General features: G+C 46.5%; 1 long non-coding RNA gene across 1 annotated transcript; it reads right to left on the bottom strand.

Moving 5' to 3' along the window:
• Nucleotides 1-6,312: 6,312 nt before the first annotated feature.
• LOC132248673 (uncharacterized) lies at nucleotides 6,313-14,803 on the bottom strand. The gene is made up of 2 exons (XR_009459992.1): nucleotides 14,457-14,803; nucleotides 6,313-9,190 (listed from the first exon to the last, which is right to left on the bottom strand). It is a non-coding gene; the product is annotated as an uncharacterized LOC132248673 (long non-coding RNA).
• Between the last annotated feature and the right edge of the window lie 1,371 nt (nucleotides 14,804-16,174).

Raw genomic sequence — 16,174 nt, forward strand, 5'->3', positions numbered from 1 at the left:
ATTCTACCCCTGACCCTCAGCATTTTATTTGCTTTTTAAAAAAATCCATATCTTGTTTTGCACATAGCAGGTGCATCTACACATGCACTTTACTGTGGAGGAGACTAATTAGCTCTATAGTAAAGGATCGCCATCTACATGTGCACCAGTATTAGGGCACAGTAAACTAATTAACTCCACCCTAAGATACTACTGTTAGGGACAGACAGTACTATCTTATGGTGGAGTAATTAACTGTGCATGTGTAGATGGTGACCAGGTGAGGGCCATACTCCTGGCTGCCACCTAGCCACATGCCTTCACAGGTTCTGCACCCTCATGCCCCAGCCAGCCCCTCTGTCACCTGATACCACCACCCAGAGCCCAGGGCTGACACCTCCCCCTCCCCGGGCCCTCTACCAGTGAAGACTTAGTTGGCTCCAACTCAAATTGCTGCTGTCCTGGGCACACATGAAGTTGCTGCACCTGGGAGCAGTTTATTCTGGCTCAAGTAGCCCTTGAGTCTATTGTTTCACCTTAATGTCATGTGTAGATCCACCCAGTATTTACTACCCTGGCCACTGAAAGTGCCTGAACTTGGAAAGTGGGGACACGGGAACTATTTTAAGTAATGTTTTAAGTGCTCTTGCACTGTCCAAGCAACTGCTCAGTGAATGTTATCAGTGTCTTATGTGGTATAGTTAGAGTCATGCTGTATCTGTGACAGTCCAGGAAAAATGCGAGAGGCAAGGATTTTTTGTGGGTGATATCTTTTATTGGACTACCTGACCTTGCCTTACATTATATACAGGTATATGTGCCCAGCCCAGCACAGCCCAACACAGCAGTTGCGGGGGAAGGGGAAGAGTGAGCTTCCTCCCCACATCGGGCCCAGGCCTGGGCCCATTCCTCCCCCACCTCTGGTCCCCCGTGTGAGCCCCAAGCCTACTCCTCCCATCCCTCTGCCACTGCCAGGTCAGTCCAGGCCCGCTGCTCCCCCTCTGCCCTCCTGCCGCAGTGGCCTAGCTTCTCCCCACCCTTGGGCCCAGTCCTCCCCTGCATCGGGCCCAGGCCTGCTCCTCCCTTCCCCCCACCACTGTGGCGGGGAGGGGAGGAGCGGGCCCGGACCCCAGCCAGCAGGAGGGAAGAGGGAGCATGCCTGGATGGGGGGGCCCAGGGCTCCCCCCCCCCTTCATTCTTGATGGGCAATTGGCTAGTAAATAAACAATGTTGTCCTTGCAAAATATTTATCACCATATGGTGAATTATTGTGCTAATTATCTGTCTTATCAATTTAAGCCTGCAATGAGATTTACTCACAGTTGATTTTGGTCACATTTTCATCATAAGGACAGTTATTTGTGAAATGGGTATAAATAGAGTTTTGCAGGAGATTAGATTTTACTAAGAGACTTAAAGATGCTATCAAGAATGCTAGGCAGGTAGTGAGCCAGAACAAGTGTTTACTCCAGTGATTCTCAACCAAGGTGCCATAGCACCCTTGGGTGCCTTGAGATCTTTCATAGAATCATAGAAAATTAGGGTTAGAAGGGACCTCAGGAGGTCATCTAGTCCAGCCCCCTGCTCAAGGCAGGACCATCCCCAACCATGGTTGCCACAGAGTTCCACATAATGTTAGCACTGTTAGGTGTACAAACAAGATTCAAAAGAGAAACCCAGAGACGTCAAATAGGAATCCTTAGTATTGAAAACACTCTGACCTGATTTGATCTTTTCTGAGTTCTCTGCACAAGAAGAATTGCTGTATTATTTTTCTGTACTCATAAAACATGTGAAAACTAAGAGCCAGAATTTTCCATGGGGAGTCCCAAGTCTAAAAAGGTTGAGAATTACTGGTTTCCTCCAAGTTCTTGGCTAAAAAAAAAATCCTCTTCCCCAGCTGGTGAACAGTGTGCTGGCTGTTGACTGGGCTGTTTCTTGCTGCTTCAAAGGTGGTTGCATTCCTGTGTATTTCTGGCCAAATCCTGGAGATCTTGCTCAGTCAATGGGAGTTTTGCCTGAGTATCTTTCCTTAGGTTCTACCTTTACTACTTTGCCTTCTGCTACTGACTTGTCCTGTGAGCTTAGGAAAGCCACTGAGCTTAAGACTTAAGTTTCCTGAAGCACTTACAAACTTTAACTAGTTAAAACTCACAACACACCCATAGACATATTAGTCAGGGTTCCTCAGATGAAAGGTATTAAAGAGAAGCCTGTTATTAATAAAAGATAACTATCCATCTGCCCTGCTGTTAGAATGCAGGAAGCTCTTTGGCTGTGACCCTTCCAGTGAGGTTTTCAGTAGGTAGATGACTTTTCAGTTGGACTATTGTTCAGCAGAGGACAAGGCAAGGCAGAGCTGCAAAAAAGAGGCATTTTCTTCCTCTGCCCTCTCCTTGGAAGGTGTGGGCGCGTTCTCCGTAAGGTATGTAGGAAAACGGCCACAGTCGCGTCCTGAGTGGGGCACCGGGTGGTGACACCAACCCAGACACGCTCGGGGATGCCAGGTGCGAGAGGGAGATAAACACCGGAGGCAATGAGGGGGTGAAATAAAGCTTGATGTTTACTTACACAACAGTCGAACAGTAGGTCGAAATAACTTGGTGGGTGATATGACTTGGAGAACGATACAGATAATAAACTATATACAACAGCAAGGGAATACAGATGACGGACAGGTGACGGGTGAAGACCGCAGTCTAAGTACGATACAAGTACAATGTCTGGCTAGGACAAGGTACAGGACGTTCCAGATTTGCGAGGCAGTAAGCTATGGCGCTCAGAGCAACCAGAGCAGCTTCTGCTGGTGACCTAGGGGTCTGACCAGGCCCCAAGACAGGTGATCAGTCTGTCTCGAGAGTCGGAGCCCGGGGACCCCGCACCAAGGCGTGCAGTCCCCTATATAAAATTTTTAGCCAATCAGAAACCTCCCCTGATGGTAAGTTCTGGAACACATGGACATGCTGGCCAGTCATGTCCATTAGGTGGTCTTTGGTTGGCTAGACCACAGGTGATCATGCCCTACTTAACATTGTGATCACACGCCACTTGCATGGTGGGTCAGACTGCAGACACACTCCGCCACCGCATCACCAGTTGCAGATGGTTGTGTCACTTAATCTTTTTTGGTACCATAATCTGGCGGGGGTCACTTTATCTGTTGACAGAAGGATCTTAATTTTTCACCGTAAATAGAATTACATGAGAAGTGAAGGGATCAGGCTGGAACTTACTGAACTGCAAGATCCACAAAATGGGCTAAAGCAAGCCCATTCAAGCTTTTAGCCCCGTGGACCAAATGAGTGGCATGGGGCTAGACTGTGGGCTACATCAAGTGCCACGCACCAGGATTAGTCCCCAGCTGGCCTCCACATGCCTCAAGTGCTGGGACTGGATTCTGGGGTCCAGTGCTGTCCCCTCCTGTCCCCATATGCCAGGTTTGAGCCCTGGGCCTAGCACTGCCCCCTCCCCCCTCCTCTAGCTCTGTATGTTGGGATTAGGCACCTGATTCAATGTGCAGAGCCTGCAGCTCCCCACAAGTCCAGGAATTTAGCAGCACTTCCACCACTACATTTCCAGACCAGAGGGAAGCCCTACAGTCCAGGTGACATGGTGCCAGAGGCCAGATCTGACCCATGGGCCAGGGGTTGAGCACCCCTGGTTTAAGAAACAGTGGAGGGTGAACTAGCAGGTTGGACAGCAGTTTCTTTTGGTGTACACTGAAAACTGGAGTTAGAAGTAGAAGGAAGAGAGCTAATTCCTCAAGCAACCTGACTAGGGAATGAGACAGCAGTACCACCTCCTATGCAAGTTTCATGTGGTTTCATTCTCCTTCAGGAAAATTGCTTCCAGAGAAATATACTGGCAGTGAAGTGTATGAAGTTGGAACTTAGGAACAGTTGGGCCTTTCAAAGCTGCAAAGGTTACTTGCCTCCCTCTTCCTGCCGCACATTTGCTGTGTCTTACCCTATCCCTGCCACTTAGCTTCTTCCATAAAGACAAAAATCAAATGTAAAACTGATACAAAAAGGTAAGGGAGTAGATTTATGTATATAGATGCATGGCAGCAATCCTTTCAGAGGATTGGTTACTGTAGTAACTGCTTTCCTCTTTGAGCACAGTCCGCAAGGAACCCCCCTGTGGGGAATTGGCAAGCAGTCCTTAGACTTGGAAAGGAGATTGCCTGGAGAATGTTATTTGACTAAAAAAAAATGTGTGACTGAGCTCCTGAACTCCACCAGAGAGAAATGTAGAAATCTGAGGAGGAGTCTTTGACTTCAATCCAAAAGTAAAATGCCTGTAAGAGAGCCTGAACTCCCCAGCAACATTCCTGAGGTGGGACTGAAATAAGAGCGGTGCTCAAATTTTGTCTACAGTCTTTTGTAGACCAGCTTTTTGTAGACAGGATGTCTTGTCTTCTGTGCCCCTTTCTGCATCAGTAAACTCTTAATTTATGCTCCCTAACAGTACTCCAGCAAGTCAGAAGTGTCAAATCTAATAGTTTTAACAATAAGAGAAGTTTTTTTTCCAAACCCATAGCAGATGTCAGAGCCCATATGAAACCATACGGTTTTCAGAAAGTTCCTCAGAATCAGCATGAATTCCCAGGGATAATAGAAACTGGTACACATAGATAAATGAAATCACTTCTTATTTAAGAAGGAGCTTGCCTAATCTGGCTCTAGGAAATGCTAGTCTTTTGGGATATGTGCCATCTAGGTGTTGTCTGAGCTTCTTAATTAGTCCACCTGGCACTGCTATGGGCTGGTCTAGTGTCACAGTGGGCTGGGGGTAAGTGCCATTTAAGAAGAAGGAAACCAAGCAAATAAAGAAAGAAAAACTTTGTTTAAAAGTTCTTTAGTCTGGTTCTAAAATGTTCTCTCTTGGGATCAAATCAAGTAAGAAATCTCAAATTCCCTTGAACAAAGAAAAACCTCTACTTTTTTCTTTGCTTGTAAAAAAGAGCCAAAGTTAGAGAGCCTTTATGGTGTTTATCCAACAAGAACATGCAGTTATTTTAAAAGGATCCCCTCAAGGGCCAGGCAAGTTCCTCCAACATATCTGGTTGGCCTTCCAGCAACCTAAGCTTTCTGTCTTCTTCTTCCTCCTTATTTTAATACAGTAAAAGCTGGTTTCTTTGAAGATGAATGGACTGTAATTATTTCTGGCCCCTGTCTATTAATCTTCCATACCAGAGTTCCCTCACCTGTGCTTCGAAAAGGTATCATTCTTCATCACATGGACGTTTGTGGTTTTAAGTTGGTAAAGTTATTGGTACAAGATTAGTAAAGTTATGTTGATATGTGTTGATGACAGCTACCCCAAACAATCACAGTCCCTTGTTAAAGCTGATGGATGTGCTAACTACCCTTCTTACAAGCTAAATGAAACCTGCAGTAAGTCCCCTTATGTGGGTTTGATAGCTGGAGACTGCTGTCCAAGGCACTGGGCCATCTGCTGAAGCAAGGCTAAATCATGTGGTCTGAGGGCTTTCCTTGGCACTGATTGCAAACCAGAGACAATGGGAGTGATGGGTTGCAGTCCTGAATTCCTTTGTGTGTGACAGCTAGAATAGCCTGTAGAAGGCAAGAGAAGAAGTTCTGAGCATAGCCCTCAGAAGACAGGAGACAATGCTTCCTGCAACACTAGACCATCAAGAAATATAGGCTTAGAAACTATGAGCAAGGAAGCTCTCTATTAATGCTTGTTTCTGCTGAGTTTAGAAAAATAGGACTATACAATTTTTGTAAGAAAACAGGTTGCACCAAAGAATATACCTGACTCGTACTATCAATTTCTCCTCCTAACAGAAACTCCTGAATACTGGCTCAGTGCTCAGGGCAAAAAGTTAACAATAATAACTGACACCAATGGGGCTTTGGGCTCTAGTGAACTTCTAGAGAGACAATAATCAGATGATAATTCTTAGATCTTTACAGCAATGCTCACATATACACAAACACAGATATATACACTCAGGAAAAAGTCAGTTATCCAAACACTAATTACTTGAACTGTTCAATTATCCAAATGCAAAAAGTGCCATCAACTTACATGCTGTGTGGTACAGATAAGAGCAATGGGGACTAAAAGAAGGACAACTGTTTTAACAGTCGAGGAAAAAATTAAATGCTGTACACATTTTTTTAAATTTGTTATGAGTTGTATATATTATGGATGTAAATGTTAATGTAATGTGTGTTTAATTAACCAAACAATTTGATTATAAGAACGGGTTTTGGTTCCAATTAGGTCAAATAATTCACTCTCTACTGTATATAATAACTAGAGTTTTGCTGCACTGGCCAATCATGAATGAAACACAGAACACAGTTTAAAATAACAAGGCTTCCCAAGACTTAGCTTTATTTCATTAGCACATTCATACACCACAGTATGGTACCACAGATTTTTAAGTGAGAAATTAGCAGTCCTTCTGGGATATCATAGAAAAAAATATCTTCTCAAATGCACGGTGTGTTCTTCACGCAAAATGAGAGGCTCCAGGTTTCAGACTATTTGTCACAAATTAACTGGAATAGTTGGTAGGGTTGGAAGGGACCTGAGCAGATCATCTAGTCTGACCTCCTGCCATGGCAGGAAAGAGTACTGGGGTCAAACAACCCCAGCGAGGTGTTCATCTAGCCTCCTTTTAAAGACCCCAGGGTAGGAGCCAGCACCACTTCTCTTGGAAGTCGGTTCCAGATCCTAGCCAACCTGACAGTGAAATAGCGCTTCCTGATACCTAGCCTGAATCTACCCTCTGCCAGCTTGTGACCGTTATTTCTTGTCACTCCTGGTAGTGCTTGGGGGAACGGGGATTCCCCCAGTGCCTGCTGGTCTACCCTGACTAGTTTGTAAATGGCCACTAGATCCCCCCTCAGCCTTCTCTTGTGGAGGCTGAACAGGTTCAGGTCCCTTAGCCTCTCCTTGTAGGGCCTGCTCTGCTGACCCCTGATCATGCGAGTGGCCCTCCTCTGGACCCTCTCCATGCTGTCCACATACCTCCTGAAGTGCGGCATTCAGAACTGGATGCAGTACTCCAACTGCGGCCTGACCAGTGTCGCATAGAGGGGGAGGATCACTTCCTTGGACCTGCTCAAGATGCATCTCTGGATGCATGACAAGATGCGGTTGGCCTTCCTGACCGTGTCCCCACACTGTCGGCCCATGTTCATTTTGGCATCAATAATGACTCCAAGATCCTTTTCTGCCTCTGCACTAATGAGAAGGGAGTTCCCCAGCTTGTAGGTGTGCTGCTGGTTCTTCCCCCCAGGTGCAGTACCTTGCACTTGTCAGTGTTGAAACCCATCCTGTTCTCATCTGCCCACCCCTGTAACCTGTCTAGGTCCAATTGCAGCCTATTCCTCCCTTCTAGTGTTAATGAAGCAGGAAAAGAACTGGCACAAGTGGAAATCAGAGACAGTCTTAGCCCCTGCTTATACTGTGGCAGTAGTGTGAACAGCCTTAATTGTCCGCATAAGCAGCTAGCAAAATTCACTTGGTATGGGGGAAACTCCAGATGTTGCCAGGCCTCTGGAACAATAATAAAGGCTGGAGGAAAGGGAGTCTGATCATGGCACCTTAGACTTCCTTGAGATCATATACACTAAATTAAAATCAGCCTTAAGAGTGTTCTAATTTAAACTGGAGACAGCTGAGCTGCAAAGTGGCAAGGCCCACAATGAGCTGCCTTAAGTATAGTTCAAACACAGTGTAGTATCAGGTCTGGAGTATTTTTCCACTAGAGTTCTTCTAGGATATAGAAACTATTCCCACATAATTGTCATGAAGTAGCTAGCCTAGGACAGTTCTGATGTACAACCTCCATTTATGACTGTGCAGCTCACATACCAAAATGTTTGGCCTCACTCTTGCTTTAAAAATACAATTCACCAGTAGCAACCTCCTCCTGACAGTAAGTAACATTTTTCAAAACCTGTTGTTCACTGTGTTTCCAAGGCTTTTAGCTGAAATAAAGGAAAAGTTTCAGTCTCCTCTTACCTCTACACTGTAATTTCCTCTCACTGTAAAACACACCAGTTTTAATTCATATTTAATCCAGTCAGTAAAATCTGCTTTATTTTGTATGCATTTAAAAAATGATCTTCAGTGTTTTCCCAAGGAAATTAAGTGCCTTATGATTTAAATAATTTTTATATTGTATTCTTATATTGTATTATATTCTTATGCACGCTGAATGATTTCTTCATAGCTCTGATGCAATGCAGGTCAATAACATCACAGGTTAGCTCAACTGCAATTTGCAGTTCCCTCTACTCTAGTTCTGTGTGGGATTGAAAGAGTTGGCTCCAATATTTTTTTCTTTAGAGTTTCAAAAAGCCATACCAATAAATTAAAGAGAAAAGGAAATCATTGGCTAACTTGTTATTGTTATCACACTGGAAAAAGATGAAGAAAAGAACTATGACACCTTTTGGCTGAGTCATCCATAGCACTGAATCCATGACTTGTGATTTTAAAATAATGAGTCTCCCTTTGGTTGAAGTAAATGATAACCTCCATTAGTTTGAAAGCAGCCATGTACTGGCTAACTTCTATATTTAGCTGCTATATAGGGGAAATGATCCACCTATTGTCAACATGAGTTAAGTAGGGGCAAGATAATGATGTATTTTTGATTACAGAGAACTTGAAAAGAAGCAGCAAATGAGAGGGGAGAGGAGAAGAGGGAACTGTACTGTTGGACCCCTTTTTCTTTCTTCAAGCTGTTTGCTAACTGAGCTCATTGCAAACTCAGATGTCTGTTCACCCCAGGAGAGGTGGCATCAGTTCAGTTTTTTCCTTGTGAACACTTTAGTTAGTTACTCCACTTCTTGTCTGTGTTCCAAGTCAAGTTATCCTACCATTTCTTCCTTTGTAGCCTTTAAAACAGGTTATCCAGAGGATGCAGACAGTTGTTTTCAAAGGAATAATTATTGTCTTGGTGTGTTTAACTTACTAGTTGTTATTTCAGATAGCATCTATTAAATGGACTCAGGCAGTACCATTACTGAGCCCTTATTTACTATCTACAGAATGATAACACTCTAATGCACCTTGGTCCCTGTGGATACAAAACCTGACATCTGGTACATAGCCATTTGACTACCTTTTTCCATTACTTATGAAGATGGCCGGTTGATCTTCTAATCCCATTAGTTCAGATGTCACGTTTCTGTCACTTAGCTATGACTTGCTGGGAATGCACCTGAAAAGGAAGAAGGGAGGAGAAGATAAAAACAACAGATCAGACAATTGAGAGAGAAAAAGAGGAAGGCAATAATTGGGATTCTAAACAGGTTTTTCAAATCTAATTCCTGTATTTTAAACTGCTCCAGGGATTAATTTATAATTCTGTTTTGAGATTTGGTGATGACCCTTCTTCCGATGTATCTACATGTTCCTGGGAAGGCTTAATAAAAGTAAAGCATAACATAGATGCATTTTGGGTACCAAGTAAACTGGGAAGACAAAATTGCAAGGATTAGCAATTCTGAAGAAAGTAAAAGCTTGGATGCTCTAGACAAACGACATTCACCCAATACGTAGAAAATATATACATTGCCCTGCTAGTGCATCTCAATACCAACCTTAATGAATCACACACAGGGACAAAAAACATTCTCTATAGGACCCATCTAACATCCAGTCAAAGTGACGGGATCTTTCCATTGACTTCACTGGGTGTGCTCATACTCTGAGCCCATTCAGACTTGGCCTCTCTTCTTAGATATCCACAAAAACTGCAAATACTGCCATTGCTATCTGTCAAGTGGCTACCTCCCACTCAAAACTGGACAACATACACAGACTCCTTTTATAGAGGATAGAGCAGCCTTGAGATGGTAACAATGCTGAGCTCTCCTTGATGTGAACTGGACTGGATTCTACAACTTAGAGGTGAAAGTCTCTCTGACCAGTAACCAATTCCCTGACCTATATTCATTTCCTGGGGATATTTTTATCCTAAAATAAAAGCTACCTCAAAGTCTTTTTTTTAAGGAAAAAAAATAAGAATGAGATTTCTGAAACAAAGTTTAAAAATACAATAATGTATTAGAGACGGAAAAAAAGTTAAGAAACAGACTGTCAATATGGCTTTATGTGAATTAACCAGCAGGCAGACTCTTGTGAGCTTTCACCTTTACTTCAACACGCTTTGCTGCTGCATTGATTGCACTGTATCCATTTGTCTTTCGACAGTGTGAGCTTCTCAGAAGATGGGTTGTTCTTGTTGCAGGACGTTATGAACCATTGTAAAGTGCTATAAACACCTAAAACTCAAATAATTCATAATGAAGGAATGGATGAAGGAAAGAGTGGCATGAAAAACAGGCTCTGCGTGGTGGCAAATAGGGCTGTGTGAAGCTTTGGTTCCTGATTTGAGTCGGCGGAGATTCGGTCCAATTTGGTGGCTGAATCTCTGAATCCAAATCGAATCAGAAGACCCTTTAATCTCTCCGAATCAAATCAGAACCCTCTGAATCAATTTGGAGAGATTCAGAAAGATTCAGCGATTCAGACATAGACAGTTTTAAATGTTTTTTCTACATGCCTCAAGATACCAGGGGGCTTGTGAATGCTGCAATGCTGGGGCGCGTGGAGTGTCCCACAGAAGCACGGGGGGCTCCCCAGTGCTTTCAGCAGCAGACCCAGAAGTGGATCAGAAGCACTTCTGGTCCACATCTGAGTCCACCGGGGAGCGCGCAGGGGAGCCCCCCCATTTCTCCCGGCTCGGTGACTAGTGACTCCTGGCGCGGGGTGGGGACACCCAGGGTCCTCCCGCAGCCAATCACTGAGCCGGGAGGGCATGGAGGGGCCCCCCCAGTGCGCTCCCCAGTGGACCCAGAAATGGACAGGAAGTACTTCCAGTCCACTTCCAGGTTCACCATTGAGCAAGTGGAGGGTGCCCCACCCTGTTGGGAGGCTCTATCCACCCCAGCATCGCAGCGTTCACAAGCTGCGCTGGTACCTTGAGGTATGTAGAAAAAGCTTTTAAAGCTGTGTCTGTGTCCGAATCAGCATCGAATCTTCAGATTCGGATTTGGCCAAATCAAATCAGGGACAGTGATCCGAATCAATGATTTGAATCACAGTCCCTGATTCAGGCTGAATCTGAATCCAAATCAAATAGGGCCCACTTTGCACACCCCTAGTGGCAGAGGTCCATTCTTATGGTTCTTGGTGTAGGTCTAAGATACAGGTAGCACGAAAGAAGGTTAATGTACTATGGCAGGGGTTCCCAACCTTTTTTATGCTGAGGACCGGTAAACTGCGGATCAGATGTGACTGCAGACTGGCAAGCCACAGACTGGAAGTAACTGCAGACCAACAAACCGCAGTCCGGCAGTGACCAGCAGGGCCATCCCTAGGATGGGGTAAATCGTGGTGACCACCCCAGGTCCTGTGCTTTGAGGGGGCCCCATAGAGCCAGGCAGAGTGGCTGTGGTGCTTCCACAGTGCCTCTGCCCCCCACCCCCACCGAATCCACCCTTGAATCCAGCACATCCAGATGCTCAGCACCACCCTCCCATCGCCACCAAATCCACTGCTGGCTTCCCTGCATCCAGGTGTGGGGTCCCACACAGGCTGATTTGCCCTGGGCCCCACAGCCTGATCGGGTCATGTCTGGTGACCAGCATACTGCAGTCAGGTAGTATAAAAAAGGGTCGGCTGCCGATCCTCACTATGCCTGTCACTTCCAGTCCACGGTTTGCCAGTCCAGAGTCACTTCCGGTCCGGCAACCAGCCCTCCTGCAGACGGGCAGCCAACACTTTGAGGCCCAAGGGTTGGGAACCCTTGTCCTATGGGACATTTCATAGAAATCATGTAATTAGCAGTTTTCCATGAAATAGCTGGTTCCCTGTGAAAAAGCACAGGGAACCAGCTTTGTTCAAAAAGCCGACAAAGAGCTTGCAAAAAGCTGTCTCCTAGAAGGGTGGGGTGGGGGTGGGGAACAAACAGGGGAAAAAAGTGGGAATGGGGGAAAGTTCCTGTCTTCCGGAGGGGGAGCATGGAAAAACCAGCCAAAAGTCCCCCTCTTCTGAAAGGGGGGTGGGGGTGGAGGGGCAGGATGACAGCCCGAGCTTTATTTGAGCCAGGTAGCTAGCTTTACATTTTAATTGGGTAGGGGAGCTCTTTAATTGCCACACTTAAACTGTTTGTTTACTCAATAATTATCACCCTCCCCCTTGAAGAGGGCGATAATTACTAAATTAACAAGCCAGGCAGCTCCAGCTAGGGCTTTCAAGGAGTTCCTGGGAGGGATGGGACTTGCACTACCCCTCAGCCAATCAGAGGCATGGGGGGGGGGGGGACTTTGCTCCACCTTCAAAACGGCAGCTACAACCATGAAATGGGAGGCCCCAGCTATGTTATCAGCCACTGGGGCTCGTGAATTTGGTAGGCCCCTACCTATAACAGAAAGGATTCAAAGGAAACTGATGTTCTTGCCTCATTCTAAGGTTCTTGAGCTGCTGAGGAGACTCTGCTAAAGATTTGAGGCAGATGGCTCAGGTGATTCAGATGTCAGTGAGAGTACCGGTACCGAGAGCTTGGAGTCCTGTGAAGACGTGGGACAAAGAGACAGCTTGGATAATAGAAGCCTGTCCACCAGAAAAGCAAATAATGGAAGCTAGCCAGAAAAAACAACCTGGAGGAACTAGTCTTTGTTTCCTACCATGTGATAAAACTAGGGCATTCAGGAAAGACGAGGGCAGCCATAAAGCTCACAACACCAAAATGTTCAAGAGTTTTCACTGCTGCTGTGATGGCATCTTTCCAGTTCTAGAGCTACTATTCAGAACCATAGGTGATGCGTCGGGGGGGGGGCACATGCCCCCCCTGACACTGCCGTCCCCGCTCTGTCTGCGGATGCTTGCCAGCTCTGGCCCTGCCACCAAAGCTGCCGCCAGCGTCTGCGGGAGCTCGCCAGCTCTGCCTGCACCGCCGCCAGCATCTGCCGATACTCACCAGCTCTGGCCCCACCACTTACACCACTGGTAGCATCTATGGGTGCATCTATGCATGCCCCTGAGTTGCCCATGTATCAGAGCTTTTTAACTTAGCATTAGTGGCTTTTCCGTGACTCCCGAGGGACCTTTGGAAGCAGCATTTCCATTAGGTGCGAAACAGCTGTCCTTCTCCCCTGTCACGGACCCTTCTCATCTCAACCTTCAGGCCCTGCTTCTGTTACCTGCTTCCCAACTGTCACGGAACATTTTGTTCCCAACATTCCGTTCCTGCCACACCCCGTCAACTGCCACGGAATGTTCCAGTTCTCTTGCACTCCAGAACACGGCAACATTGTCCTTCTTCTGATTGAAGGGCCATCATCTATAACATAGTTTGGGACAGAGCCTCAGCAGGTCAACTTAGTTTCCTAGGAATCAAATGGAGCTGTGCTGACTTACACCAAGAGGACTGAACCATTTGAGGGATTTCTTCTGCTCCCGTGGCTCTAGCCTCGATGAGGAAAAGCATGTTTGATAGCAGCCAGCTAAAACATCAGGCAACAGCTTCAAGTCCATTTGAAACTGCAAATTTGATTCTTATCCTGCCCTCAAATAGTACTATCCACTCCAAACAAATTGAAAAAAAATACTGCTGCAGTTCCACTACGCTTTCCCATTAAGGTCCATTGTGGCAAATTTAAGATTTCACTGAATCTGTCCCATATGATCTGTTGCAGTGATCTATGACACAGTGATCTATTATAAATTGCCTGTGATCTATTGCAGGGTCTGAGTTCCTTGAATTTTTTAATGTATGTATCCCTACTATGACCTTCTGGCAGGGAAATATTTCATATCCTTCATATGCAAACAGAAAATGAGAGCACAAAGAGACTCATCAGCTTGCCTAAGTCTGTGACAGAGCAGGGAATTAATTCACATCACCTGATATGGGGCTGGGCTATAAGAATACCTCTCCTCTTGTGCGGGACCTAATATGCCTCAGGCACGGCTTTGATATCTAGTTATGTTGTGGCTGTTTTGCCAGGACAGAGCAGCTCTAAAAACAGCCATGCCACTTCTCACAAAATCCCTGTGCTGCTGAAGGATTCACCACCACTGGAGAGCCAGGATATGAGACACAGGCAAAAAAAATCAGGGTTGCCACTGTAGTGAAATAGCTAAAAAAAGAAGAAAAAAAAAAAAGAGAGGGAGAGAAAGAGAGACGGAGCTCTTTTGCACTTCAGTGCTACCTTGAGGCCCCTGGCAGCTGTTACTATAGGCACTCCACTTGATTTGATATAGAGTGAGAGATCAGCATGATGGAGAGGTGACGCAGGATCAGGTGAGTACAAAGGTGGCTTGGAGCTTAAAGGTGGCTTATCCTTTGCTACTTATTTACGGGCAATAAACTGTTAGGAATTATTAAAGAAAAAAAAGCAGAAAATATCATTATACCGCAGTGCAAATCCACAGCACATCTACATCTTGAATACACTGTGAATTTCTGGTCCCCTTACCTCCAAAAGGATATAGTAGAACTGGAAAACGTAGAGAGGAGGCTCCCTCCAGAGGCTGTGCAATCGCCTACCCTGGAAATCTTCAAGAGGAGTCTGGATGGTCACCTCGCTGCCTGACCCCCGGTTGTCTTTCCTGCCTGGTGCAGGGGGCTGGACCTGATGATCTTCCAAGGTCCCTTCCAGCCTTACAATCTATGAATCAATTTATGTATGAACCTATCAGTTTTATGGATGACAGGACATGAAGTCTTAGGCATTTTTGATATTTCCTCTCACTCCACTGAGGGACAGGAAAGCTGCCCCTCTTGTTCAGCTGACTATGAGGTCACTATCACAACACTCTAAATAGTGCCAAGTCCTTCAGGAGAAAGAGGGAAGTGAAAATCAGCTACTTCTTCTATTTCCTGTGTATAAAAATCAAGGGGATTTGAGAAAGAAAAAAACCCTAGGAGTAGGAGGCAGTACACAGAGAAACAGTTGTTCCTTTTCAGTTTAGTTTTCAGTATAGATCTGATTTTGCCTGATCTCAACTCGTCCAGTTCATATTGCCTGGATGAATCAGATTTGGAAACCCTAATTTGTGAATGAGAGTGAATGAGACCATCACCTTCCATCTTTGTTGGGGCTAAACCTCCTCTTGCAAAGGAGATGTGTAGGGAGGGCATGGGGGGGGGGCAAGTGCCCCCCTTGAGATTGGCCACCGCCAAAGCCGCCACCAGCTTCTGCAGGCGGTTGCTGCTTGCCATCCACTCCCCCCCACCACCGACACCACTGCTGGTGTCTGCGAGCGGTCCCCACTCGCCACCCCCGCCCACCACTGACATCTGCAGGCAGTCCCTGCTTGCTGCTTGCCGACACGGATGCCAACCTCTGCAGTAAGTTGCTGCTCACCACCGCCAACACCAACACTGGCATCTGCAGGCAGTCCCTGCTTGCTTCTCGCCTCCATGGTGCACCCTCAGTCTCAGGAGGCACCAGTCATTTATATCCTCTTGATTACTGTGACCTGCTTTCGTATGGTATGGCAGCACCCTAAAACTCTCTTGGGGCATGTCAGAGGAAGTGACACCTTAAAATCTCTGCTAAGTGAACACCCCAGTTCAATAGCATCTGGCTGTGGGGGGACCCCTGCTCAGCAACTGGCTGCAGGGGAACCCCCTGCCCCAGACACCTGGGTGGCAGCCTACAGATGGTCCCTGCTGGGCCCACCCTCACCACCGATGTCAGTGCCGCTGCCACGCCTGCGGGCAGTCGTCATGCCCCCAGCCTCTGGAGGCATGTGTAGCTTATGATACCAGCTCAGTTCAACATCAGATAATGCATGATACAACATGGAGGGTTTAAATCCCCAGGGGCAAAGGCGCATAACCCACAAAAAAGAGGATCTCAACGTTGCTCCAATCCCTGCACTTCTGTGCCCCAAACATCCCCCACTGTGCTCAAAGCCCATGTCAGGTGGACACCCCCCCCCCCCCCCCCGCTCTGATCTGCCCTCTTCTGGGACTGTCCAGCTGTGCTAAGCCTCCACCCGCTCCCCTGGACAGTCTCCTTATGGAAGGGAGATGGATACTAAGCACAGGGGGAGGGGAGCTGTGGGCACGGCTGGGGCGGGTAGGGGAGCACAACTGGAGGGGCAGGCACGATGGGGGGCCGGGGGGAGCTAGGCCTCGAAGGCACGGGCTCGGCCCACAGCGCGGTGGGGAAGGGGGGGGGGGGGG

This window comes from Alligator mississippiensis, chromosome 2 (genome assembly GCF_030867095.1).
Source record: "Alligator mississippiensis isolate rAllMis1 chromosome 2, rAllMis1, whole genome shotgun sequence".
NCBI lineage: Eukaryota > Metazoa > Chordata > Crocodylia > Alligatoridae > Alligator > Alligator mississippiensis.